Source organism: Aotus nancymaae, unplaced genomic scaffold, assembly GCF_030222135.1.
Source record: "Aotus nancymaae isolate 86718 unplaced genomic scaffold, 86718_ANA_hifiasm-v0.15.2.pri h1tg000011l, whole genome shotgun sequence".
Classification (NCBI taxonomy): Eukaryota; Metazoa; Chordata; class Mammalia; order Primates; family Aotidae; genus Aotus; species Aotus nancymaae.
In genome coordinates, this window is record NW_026988422.1 from 40,449,852 (window position 1) to 40,459,314 (window position 9,463).

General features: G+C 43.8%; 1 protein-coding gene and 1 long non-coding RNA gene across 3 annotated transcripts in view; one reads left to right on the plus strand and one right to left on the minus strand.

The window, feature by feature from the left end:
- The window catches only part of FSIP1 (fibrous sheath interacting protein 1), a 240,153-nt gene that overhangs the window by 12,699 nt on the left and 217,991 nt on the right, over positions 1-9,463 (minus strand). The gene's annotated exons all lie outside the window — the stretch shown is intronic.
- Positions 2,541-7,613, plus strand: LOC135274171 (uncharacterized). Its single transcript, XR_010341955.1, has 3 exons — positions 2,541-2,822; positions 4,744-4,984; positions 7,248-7,613. It is a non-coding gene; the product is annotated as an uncharacterized LOC135274171 (long non-coding RNA).

The following is a 9,463-nucleotide window of genomic DNA, read 5'->3' on the forward strand; positions in this document are numbered from 1 at the left end:
ATCTTAAAAGGCAAGAGAAGGCAAGAAGGGCCTGAAAGAGCCATCCTTCAAAAATACACTTGGGAGAATTAAAAACACAGATGTTCTTCTCTGGGGCCCTTGTGACTGGTCAGATCCTCTTGCCCAGATTCTAAGAGGGCTTAGTGGGAACAAAAATGGTGGTTGTGAATGTGAACACATTAATTGGTCTTTCTTCTGTATCCAAAAGTCTAAGCCCTTCTGAATGGAGTCTTTCAAGACTCAGCTCAGACACTACCTTTTCAAGGAAACCTTTCGTGACCTCTCTGCCACCAACCCCACACATACAACCATGCTAGCTAGACCTTAGATCTTCCTTAGCATTTCCACACATAGGTATTACCCTTCATGGACCAGCCTCATTATCAGCTTCCCTCATGAGCCTGGTGGGCACTTGGGGTATCTTTGGCACATCATAAATGATTTCTGAAGGACTGTAATACATAGCTTATGCAATTTTCAGAATATGAATTTAAGGGAAAACATAAAAGAAAAATACCCATGGTGTACATTTAAATAATAACCATACATAAAAGAAACTTCACATATTTAAACAGAAAAAGACTGTCTTATACTAGAAGAGAAACACATATATATCCCACAGGGTATATGTAACACCATACATTTTCCAAATTGCTAAATGAGAGTAGTTTAGGCGCCTAAAGTTAACTCTCAACTCTACCCACTAACGGTAGGGAGGTCCATTTATTTTTAACAGTGAGAAGCATTTCAGAATAGAATGTTCACACACACAGAGAGAGAGAGAGAGAGAGAGAAGGCACATAATCTGAGCTACTGAAACCTTGAACTCATTAAAGCTTTAGTTGTTGGAACGCATCCTCCTAACTTTGCAAGATTATTACACTTAGAGAACATCTGAGACTGCAGTCAAATACAACTTAGACAGGTTGGTCTGAAAAATTAATTAGTGTAAATAATTATCATTCTGCTACATAGTAAGGTATCAGACATAAGCAATTCATGTAGGTTATTTTAATAATTAGCACAACTAAGTTACTTTCCTTCTGCACCTCTGGCTTAATGTCTGTGGCTAGTGTGTTCCCACACCATGGATTATTAATGCCAACCACACACACACACGTAAGCACAGGCAGCAGCAGATTAAAATCCTGTGCCCTGTTTTGCCGGCCTCTTCACACCCCTGCCTCTGCTGTGGCCCTGAGTGGTGCTCCCTAGTACTCCCAGGCTCTCTGCCTCTTCATTGTCTCTCTTTTCCCCGACCTGCAGCGGAGGATTCACACTGGATGGACCTGAAACATATACAATTTAGGGTTTCTTATTTTTGAAAAATAGTATTAAAGTATTAATTTGGCCAGGCACAGTGCCTCACGCTTGCAATCCCAGCATTTTGGAAGGCTGAGTCAGGCAGATCACAAAGTCTGGAGTTCGAGAACAGCCTGACCAACATGGTAAAACCACGTCTCTACTAAAAATACAAAAAATTAGCCAGGTGTGGTGGCACGCACTTGTAATCACAGCTACCCAGGTGGCTGAAGCAGGAGAATTGCTTAAACCCGGGAGGCGGAGGTTGTAGTGAGTGAGATCACGCCACTGCACTCCAGCCTGAGCGAGACTCCATCTCAAAAAAAAAAAATTATTAATTCAAAATTAGGTAGAAATAAATATTTATTTAAAATGAGAAGTCTCATCGAACTGAAAAACAAAATAACAAATATCACAAAACCCCAGGGAAAAAAACTCAAATGTATTAGATAGTTCTGTAGCACTGGTCCACGGACTGCCTTCTGACTATGCCACGTATATTTCAAACCCTGTTTTTCCTCCATGACCCACATGTATCCAGGGGCAGCCACTGTAGGTTGACATGACCAGCACAATATGACCTCAAGCACTACACCTTCAGGTCAGGGCAGCAGGTGGATGGCAGGAAGACGAATGGAAGCCATTCCAATGCAAGGAGGGCTAGCCATTACTTCACCAAGTGATTGAGAACCACACAGATATGTTTTCACACACTTTCCCCTTAGCCAGATCCAAAAATGGCCTGTAGTCATTCTAACCCTCCAACAGAGAAGTGTGACTGAGGCAGGTTAAAATGGAAAAGTCAGAGGACGTAAGCAGTTGTGGTTAACATGTCCTGCTTCTGCAAATGTCGCCAAACGTGACCACATGAACACATCACTAGGGCTTCTCTAGAGCCTGGGAAGGAACCCAGGCACGTGAGGGACCCTGATACCTAAGCTTCATCAGCTTCTTAGTAATCCCACCTCTGCCTTCCTCCCACACATCCTCCCATGGACTCCAGTCCCCAAGCTTCTGGGTCCAGCAAGGCAATGAGGCTCAAGGCACTGAGCACCATGCCTTAGAGCAGGTTGGACAAACTGGCAAAGGAAACAGGAAGAGTAAATCACACAGATGCCCTTTGCCTTCAAGTCTTATGACAAAAAGGGATGGAAGGAGAGGTTAGAGTTCTGAGCAAAGTCAGGACTTTAAACTCAAGCAAGTGAACACCAGCTCATTGAATAACCATGAGCTAAGTGCTTAACATGGATTCCTGCTTTCATCCTCACTACCACCCCAAGGAAAAGAAGAGAGAGAAAGAGAAACGAAAGAAAAAGAAGAAGGAGAAAGGTGAGAGAAAAGATGAGGAGGAAGGAGAATATGGAGATGAAGAATGTAAAAGAGAAGGAAGAGAGGAAGAAGAGCAGGAGGAGGGGAATAAGCAGGGGGAGAAAGAGACACAGAGGAAGAAGTAAAAGAAGAGAAATTGACCAAATGAAAGAGAAAAAGGGAAGGGGAAGGAAAAGAGCAAAGAAGAAAAGGTAAGCTGATGGAGAGAGATAAAAGAAAAACGAGAAAGTTTATTCTGTGAACTCCTCTTCCCTAGGAAGCAGCAGTGTTTATCTTTGGTGTCATAATAAAATTAAAAGCTTTTTTTCAGACTATACACTCATTCTCTTAAATTAGAAAGAGTGACAATTTCTTTTGGCTCAGTTCTGCAAAATGCAAGTTGTCATGATCTCACTATTAAAAAAGGGAAAAAACAACCTCGCAGGATGGCTGTCACTTCAGGCAAATGCCCAGTGAGCCAGACATTTGGTCGCTGTCCATGTTTTCCAGCGGCATGTGAGCCTTTCACCCAGACTTCAGTCACACGCCAAGCTCCATGTCATGTCCAATCTTCAAAATCTTTTGTACAATTCCAACACTTTCCAGCAAGACTTGAATTTTTCTTTGTTTGTTTGTCTTTTAACTGACACTCCTAATTTTCTTCCAAGAAAAAAGAACAGCAGAAAAGTTGAAAATATCACTTAATCTATACTGTACATGTTAAGACTATTCGGAAAAGTGGAAAAATTATAATTCACAAATGAGTGGCTTGACGTACCAATTGAACCTCAGAAAAACTAAATTCTTTAGGAGGAATTTCTTTAATCAGAATCAGAAGCAGACTCTGTCATGGAAGTCCTGGAAACTCCATTATTTCACAGATTAACGGACTCATAGACTTCCTTATCTATTGTCAGGAACTTCTGGAAGTCACTCAATGAATCTCCAAGTTACTGGGTGAGACCACACCCAGCCCAAAATTCCAGATGAACTGCCTAGTCCATATTATTGGTGAAGATACCCAGGAAACGTTTCAAAACCTATCTCAATAACATTCCAATGTGTTATAATCCTTGCTTTTAGGAAATCCTTCATTACTTTCAAAGATACTGCTACTGTTCTACGTCCTTTGTGAAAATAACAAGATCAGTATCTTTGTGATCTCAAAAAAGAACAAAAAGAAAAAAGAATTAAGGAACATTCTCTCTCTCTCTCTATGTGTGTCTTTTTTTTTTTTTTTTTTTGAGATGGGGTCCCACTCTGTCACCCAGGCTGGAGCGCAATGGCACAATCTCAGCTCTCTGCAGCCTCTGCCTTCTGGGTTCAAATGATTCTCATGCCCAGCCTCCCCAGTAGCTGGGATTACAGGTGCCCACCACCACACCCGGCTAGTTTCTTTTATTTTTAGTAGAGACAGGGTTTCACCGTGTTGGCCAGGCTAGTCTCAAACTCCTGATCTCAAGTGATCCACCTAGTTCAGCCTCCCAAAGTGCTGGGATTACAGGTGTGAGCCAATGTACCCAGCCCACATTCGCTTCCATAAACTAACTTGTCTATACCTTTTTTCAATCCTTTAACGATCTGTGTGGACCCTGTACATAATAATGTGCTCTCTGGGGCCCTCCGACGTGGGTAGAACAACTAAACACCTGACTCCGGTTGGTGGTGGCCAAATGAAGTATTATTTCACAGTGCATAGAAATCTGGGAGGCCAGATTGCTCCCAGTTCTATAAAACCTGTTTGAGACACTCCATCATGACCTAGGCTGGGTAAATGTAAAGCAACAGTGTAATTCTAAGGCAACTGACAATCCCAACTGTAAGCAGAAACACAGCACAGCCCCCAGGAGCAGAGGCAACTGTTTGAGAAGGTTCAAAAGAGAGTTGGGTAACTAGGGTGGTCGGGGCTGCATGTGAGGGGGAGAACAGGGTGTGGCCTTGGTTGACAGGTTGGCCTTGGTTGACAGGCTATGGCCAGTCTCTGCTGCCTCTGTCTCTCCTTCTGCCTCCTTACCTCACTCCTGAGGCTCTCACCTTTCTCTCTCCCTATCTGAAACACATATCCTGCTCTTAATTGGGAAACTAGTAAACATTTCTATAGATTTTAATCCTGAAACATTCTTGAAACCTTAGAAACGAGTCTCAAGGAGCAGAACCACCGTGAGCCGCAGTCCGTGCACCTGTGCTGCCTTCGGGACTTCCACCACCGACAGTCTCTGTGACCTGTTTCCAGTCCCTCCACCTCTGTGAACCAACCTCATCTATTAACGGAGTGGTTGAACTAGATGGCTCTCTCTGGCTTAAACATTCTGTGATTTCATCTCTGGAGAAATTTCAAGCACTGGTAGAGAGAGAAGAAACTGAGAGGCAAGAGGTATGGTTTGGACTCATCAAATTCAATCACAGCTGACTTTCCAGTGCCCCCACCCCCCGATTGTAAGCCTGCCTTTGGGTGTGTGGCCTTCTTGCAAGACGGCAAACACTTGAAAAAGTTTCCACACTGAAACCCAAACCAGACCATATTGAGGGTGCCCCACAAAGTGCCGTCTTTCATTAAGATGATAAAGGACAAACGTTGGTGGAGTCAGAGAGGCTGCTCCCAGATACAGGCCTCCCCATCAGCAACACTGCATCAGCCGGCACCTAACATCCGGAGTATGAAAAAGACTTTTGCCAAAGATGGCTTTTGGGGGTTTATCATGATTACATGTTAAGAGCCTGCTCTCCACGTCCTCACTTTCCTACCTTGCTAATCTTCCCCACTTCCATCTTCAGGCCCAGTGTGAGACCTCACCATCGCCTTTTCCCATCTTCTTTCCCCCATATCCTTGATTTCCTAGGAGATTGATTTCCCTGTCCCTTTACTAGGATCTGTTCATCCTGGTTATGCTTTCCTTTGTCAACCCGCTGGACCACATCTCAAAGTTCCCCAAAAGTGGGATACAAAGACTCAATGAAATCAGAAATAACGCTCACCCTCACCGGCCTGCAGTGAAGAGCGTGTGGAACTAGGGTGGCTGCAGGCTAAGAGACAGGGAGAAGGGCTGCCTCACACTGTGGTCAGGATGGTGAACGGTGCAACTTTTCTGGAAAGCATCTTAGTAATATAGGTGAAGAGCCTTTACAGTGTGTTTATCCTTTGACCTATCCTTATTTCTTTTATTCTGAAGAAACAAAAAGAGGTTTAAGCAAAGTATGAGTCAAAAGACAATCCAAACAGAGGAAAAAGGGCTGTTACCTTATGAAGTCTATGATTCTAAGAACTAAAAACAACTTGGCTTAAATAATTAGCTCACAGACCTTGCACAGTGCCTCATGCCTGTAATCCCAGCACTTTGGAAGGCCGAGGTGGGTGAATCACAAGGTCAGGAGTTCAAGCCCAGCCTGGCCAACATGGTGAAACCCCGTCTCTACTAAAAATACAAAAAATTAGCTGTGCATGGTGGCGGGCGCCTGTAATCCCAGCTACTTGGGAGGCTGAGGCAGGAGAATCGCTTGAACCTGGGAGGTGAAGGTTGCTGTGAGCCAAGATTGCCCCACTGCACTCCAGCCCAGGCAACAGTGCTAGATTCCATCTCAAAAAAAAAAAAATGATAAGCACATAACCAAAGAAACCTAGGAGCAGGATGGCCTTAAGGGTTGGGAAATTTAGCAGCTCAAAAATGTGGCCTGACATATAAGTTCTGTCCATGCTTTTGCTCTTCCTCCTCCAACATTGGTTTCACCCTAAACTTGGCTCCCCAGTGGCCAACAGCACCAAACAGCACTTTACCGGCATTCTTATTGGTAGCCAAAAGATGGTAAAAGCCTGATTTCACATGGCTCTTCCTTAAAAGCAACAAAAGACTTTTCCTGGAAGCCTTCAGCAAACCTCTCATTGGCCCAAATTGGATCACGTGCCAATTCCTAAATCAGTTACTGGCAGGGAAGTGAAGAGAAGAGGAGGAGGTGTTTACCCTTAACCAATATGCCTACCCCTGCCCACTGAGATCAATTCCCTAAAAGTATTGCTTCAGTTTTCTGGAGAGGGGTGCAATGTTTGTGAGTCACTCACCACTTTTACCCCAAGAGCTAAGGGATAACCGAATAAAATGGTAGAGCTGGTTAGGAAAATGGTGAGTAGTCCAGTCTTTCTGTGCCATAATTGACTTGTGCAAAAGAGCTTTGGAAATTTAAACTTAAGAACTCTCTCTTTCCAAGCCGAAGCCTTTGGGCACTTAAACTCTGGTCCTTGGCTGGGTGCAGTGGCTCCCGCCTGTACTCCCAGCAATTTCAGAAGCCAAGGCAGGTAGATCACCTGAGGTCACGAGTTTGAGACCACCCTGGCCGAAACCCCGTCTCTACTAAAAAATACAAAACTTAGCCAGGTGTGGTGGCACCTGCCTGTAATCCCAGCTACTTGAGCGGCTGAGGCAGGAAAATCGCTTGAACCCAGAAGGCAGAGGTTGCAGTGAGCTGAGACTGCACCACCGCACTCCAGCCTGGGAGACAGAGCAAGACTCCGTCACAAAAAAAGAGAAAAAAAGTCTGGTCTTTATATGTAAAAAAATAAAAGCTGATTTTTAAAAACTAAATAATAAAGAGTGTAAGGTAATAAGTCACATGATAGAGATAATGTATTCTTTAAAACTTTACAGAAAGAAGAAACCACACAGCAGAAAGCAGCTGGAAAACACCTCATGGAGAAGGGAGAGCTTGCATTGGTGTTTGATTGAAGGACAAGAGAAATCCATCGGTAACTTCCCTCTGGCTCTGACCTCTGATGCAGTTAAAGTAAAGCAACTTAGAACCATGATCTAGGGAACATATTCAGAGAGAAATGAATTTATGATGTCTTCACTTTGAAGATGCTATGATTTTAGACTGTTCTAGAATACAATGATTTTTGGTTGCTTCACACTTCTAAGAAATGTTCCACTGCTGAAAATTTGCAATATTTAAAAAATTCCTACAGAAAATCACAGCCCACCTTGCTGTTCTTTGCTAAATAAACAAAATATTTTTTCCCAGTTATGTTGCTCTGCTTAATTACATGCAGTTTTAAAACTAGCTGTAACTGACAGTCCTGTCCTCGTATTTACTGGCAATGTATTTAGGTCAATCCCACCTCCAATTAGAGAAACTTAGAAAAAGGAAATCCTATGGTGAACTGCCATATGCCTTAAATTTTCAGTAACTAATCCTCAATGATGACAACTTGGCAAAAAAGAAAACTGGACCAGCTCCCTGAAGGTCCATCACTTTGGCCCATGTTAATTGATTGGCTTAAAATCACAGGGCTTCCAGGTTTAGAGACATACTCAAAACAGACTATTGCCCTCATATTAAAGAGGGTAGGTTTTCTTTTCCCTTTTCCCATCCCTGCTTCTCTCAAAGATCCCCAGAGGTATATGAGGTTTCTGGGGAATATTTGCGGCACATGTTGGCTGGCAAGAATATGGGTGAATTCCTGTTAAGGTGCACAGACACCTATGACCTTTCCTTTCCACCCAGAACAACCAGAGCAGCATGAAAAGAGGAAGGGCTTTGTGTTTGAGACAAACAGCTCCTATACCTGTCAGCTTTCTGTAATAAGAAAGCTCTTTCCTGTCACCATATAGGTCACCTTCTTATTGGTAAAGCATGATGTAGCTCTGAAATTCTTTTCCTTGTTTTGTTGAAAGAAGCCAAGTTCCAAGAAATCTCCAGAGGCATTTCTATAATCCCTCAGCCATGGCAGCATGAATCCTGAAGGGGTGATGAGTGCTGGGTTCTACTCTCTCTGCACAGCTAAGCCTAGGGGAGATCATCTTTTCATACAAGATGCATCCTGCTTTTGTGGGCCTCTTGCAGCCCTCAAGCCCTCATCTGATCTGTACAGAATGATCAAGTGCGCCAGAGGAGCCCAAAGCCATCATCTGCCCATCCCTCCAAGAACTGTCTCTGAGCGTCTAGTATCATGGAGCAAGAGGAAAGAAGAAAATCAAAAAACAAAACAAAAAACCCAATCACTTTTCAAAGAGCAAGGTGAATGCTGGGGAAGGAGAAGAAAGGGGAGGGAGAGGGATAGGTGCCATCCCCAGAATCTTCAGAACTGCTTGGATGAATCATTACCTATGATTTGCGGGACAAGAATCTGATTTTACTCATCATCCAACAGAAATTTTTCTTACTGCCTCCCAACATCTGAAATCCAACAAACAAACATGTGCCTTAGGAACATAGTGGTCATCTCTTAGAGGCATTTGATACACATATTGAGTAACTAGAAAACACTTGTTCCGAAATACACACACACACACACACACACACACACGACCTTGTCATACAACACTCCCACCCAAGAAAAGCGAAATTGCTGTTTGATGAACGTAAACCCGTGGCTGTTTGCAGCAGTCGGGAGTCCTGCCAGATTTAAGCACTAAGATGGGAAATGAGCCCCAGGGTTTTCCCCCTGCCTGTGCTGCGATCCTTATTTGGTCAAGCTTCTACCTATGCCCTGGCCTCGGAGCCAGCCAGATAGCGCTGGACCAAAGCAGAGGGAGCGAGGCTGCTGACGTCCCATCCCGAAGAGATGAATGGAATTCCAGGCAGCTGGAGTCATGCTGGCTTGGGACAGTGGCTTGGAGACCAGACTTCAATGACAGAAGCACTAGGCAGCGGCACTCATGGCAGTGTGTGCACCCACAGAAATGTAACTCACACTTCGATTTCAGGAGCCGAAAAATGAAAAGAACGTTTAGGGAGGAAAAAGGGAAATACAATAATAAGCAGAGGGTAATTTATTACTCTATGGGTCTGTTCTGTAAATAGTTGACTCTGGAGCCAGATGGTTCCGCAAATTCTCCAAACAGGAGTCACGTTAAGAAGCACG